Source organism: Cupressus sempervirens, chromosome 4 (genome assembly GCF_028749045.1).
Source record: "Cupressus sempervirens isolate cs-2001-9-10 chromosome 4, ASM2874904v1, whole genome shotgun sequence".
Classification (NCBI taxonomy): Eukaryota; Viridiplantae; Streptophyta; class Pinopsida; order Cupressales; family Cupressaceae; genus Cupressus; species Cupressus sempervirens.
Window position 1 is genome coordinate 642,880,242 of NC_143121.1, and position 3,291 is coordinate 642,883,532.

Consider the following 3,291-nt stretch of genomic DNA (forward strand, 5'->3'; position numbering starts at 1 on the left):
TGTTGAGAGCATCTTACTCTTTGTTGCTCATAGTACTCTATGTAGATGATCTACTAATCACAAGTGATTCATGCTCGACAATTGCAGCAACCAAGGTAGCTTTGTGCATGATACCTTTGCTATGACAGACATGGGCCTTCTCAATTTCTTTCTTGGTCTTGAAATCAATCAGAATGAATCAAGTGTCATAGTCGCTCAATCCAAGTCTACAATACATGTCTTGGTTAAATTTCACATGAGTGATTGTAAATTAGCACCCACACCTTTACTATCTAAGGTCAAGCTGGAAGATGGAAAAGATACACCATTTGCTGATTGCACACTCTATCGTTAGCTTGTGGGAAGTCTTATTTATCTTACTCATTCTCGTCCAAATCTATCATATGCAGTGGGTGTTGTTTCAAGATACATGCAAGAGCCTCATGAGCTACATTGGAAAGCTGCAAAGTGTATCCTTCATTATGTTTGAAGAACTATTAGCTATGCGACTCATTATTCAACTGGATGTACTTTGGATCTTATTGGCTATACTGATTCTAATTGAGCTGGTGATAGCATTGATCGAAAGTTCACTTCAGGTTATGTTCTCAATTTCAATTTTGGTTCCGTCTACTGGTCAAGCAAAAAGCAATCTTCCATTGCTCTCTCATCCACAGAGGCAGAATATAAAGGCGTTGTCAATGTTATTATTCAGACTATTTGGATGCAAAATTTCCTCACTGAGTTGGGTATCTCATTTCCTCATCCGACCATCATTTGATGTGACAATCAAAGCACATTGAAGGTTTGCAAAGATCCAATACAGCGACAACAGACAAAGGACATGGAGATCCATATGCACTTCATTCAAGTTCTCATCCATGATGGCATCATTGATTTACAATATTGTCCTGTGTCTCATCCAATTGCTGACATTTTTACAAAGACCTTTACTGAGAAAAAGTTTTAGTTTTTCCAAGATCTTCTTGGAGTGAGAGACATTGTAACACACTAGTTTTCTTGTCTTGTTAACATCTATTTTGAGGGGGAGTTTTCATCCCATTGGGTTTTCCCTCTTTCCTCTTTCTCTTCTCAAGCTAATTTTTATTTAAAATTAAGGGGGGTGTTAATAGTTAATTCCAACTCCAATTCATAGTTTTCTCATGCTTCTGTCAGATTTTCAGGCATTAATTTTGGATCACCATACAAATCACTGCTTCCAATCATGCTAAATCAAAATGCTATGTCAGGCATCATTCCAAGTCTTGGTTAACTAGCTGATGTGTCATTTAAACATCATATTTTGTCTAGTGATTAGCTTTAGGCTTTTTATATATTATATTTTTTTTAATAATACTACTATTGTTGTCAATAAAATCTGAAGCAATTTCTATAGATTGAAATGTTGATGCTTTGTTTTTCTCATTCTGTTTTTTATTATTAACTAATTTGTTCATACAGGGATGTTATTAATTTTTCTTTTTTCTATTGCTCATTAAGCTGCAAATTTCACATGACCATCCAATAAAATGATCACATATACATATAGTCTTCAGTGCCCATACATCTGTGGTCAATGGTTAGCATCGATTCATGTTTGATTTTAAACCAAAATTAGATGTTGATAACTACTGCTTAACATCAACGTCCTCCTCCATTAACATGGTATCAAGAAGGCCTTTATCTGAGGCTTTTGAGACTGGAAAAATGAAATGGGGAAGTCTAGAAAGGTCTTGAATCTGGCCTTACATCGGTTGGTTTGTAGACTTAAAAGGCCATCAACCAAAATAGACTTGCAACCCATGATGTATGGATATGAATGGTTGATTTGATCGGTGGGGCTTTTATAGATATTATGTCTCATAATTCTGAGAAGTCAAGGAGGTTGGAAAAATCTGAACAAGTTGTTTAATAAGCATCTGGATGAAGGAACTCGTCCTTTGCCATGTATTATTAAGAATAGTTGATGATCAGCATTAAAGCTCATGGAACTCCAGAGATTAAACATCTGTCAAAATTGGGGATGCAAATCAATTAGGGACTCGAATTTTCTGTGCTTTCAGAGAAAGAAGTGGCTTTGCTTCCACAAGTTCCACTCAGAATAAAACTGAATCATTTGCATAATTTGGCTTTGCTTTTTCATTAGAGGAGGCACCCTACAAGCAATGGGAGTTCAATTTTCTAGGAATTTGAATGGTCCTCGCTATTGGATGAGTTCTAGTTTGCGAATGAATTGATATATGTGGAGGTGGAATTTTTGGCATGAACACAAGTTTCTATTGCTTTCCAACCGTAAAAATCCATGATGTGTTAGACTATTTGAAGTTCAAAGCTACTCAACACATATGTGAGCATCATGTACGCCTTGTAGCAAGTGATCATTGCAAAGATGCTGACAACTTCCATAGATCTAGTGGAAAACAAGAATAATTCATTGATGCTCAATGACAAATTTATTGCACATAGCTAATCACCTTGTCAGTGATTATGAATTGACTAAGAAAAGGAGGAGAGTCACATACAAGTTACCATAAGTACATGCGATGGGTGTAAGATCCATGAAGACACCAGTCCCACTAAGGAATAGGGAGATTGAGATTCAAAGCCAGCCTGACATTTCATTGGAGTCAACCTTGAAAGAGAGGGAGCAGATAGAGGATATGATTCAGTCAACCTTCGGTGATCTCAATCATATTAATTCAAAGGGAGTAAACCATGTTAGATTCTCTCGTTATCAATAAATTGTAGCAGTCAAGAGGACTGTGATCCATGAACAATTTTAATTGGCCTACTCCCTGTTAATATCATGAGAAAGTGATAACTTCCAAATGATGTCACTTGTATTTGCATAATTTTTTTAAAGGTGATGATCTTACAATAACTTAATTTTTTATTATGATGGATATCTTACGATGCCTATGTAGATCATAATAGATTATACTTTGCATGGTGGATGTTTATATGGTAAGCATTATGAGAATGTGTGTGCACATACCTTATGAACATTTTTTTGAGTACACGGTGAATGTTATGCAACTTGATATTTTGGAAAACCATTATATAGACTACTTGGTGAATATCACACAATTTGATGTTCTGGAAGGCCATTATTCATAGAGTACTTGGAGAATATCACACGACTTGATGTTTAGGAACACCATTACTTACAGTATTGGTGAATATTCTACATCTCAATGTTCTAGAAGGCCATTGCCCAGAGTATTTGGTGAATATCATTGATATAATGGGAGACCAATACTCATGACATCAAATGTGATATCAAATATTTTTTAGTAATTGGTGAATATCTTT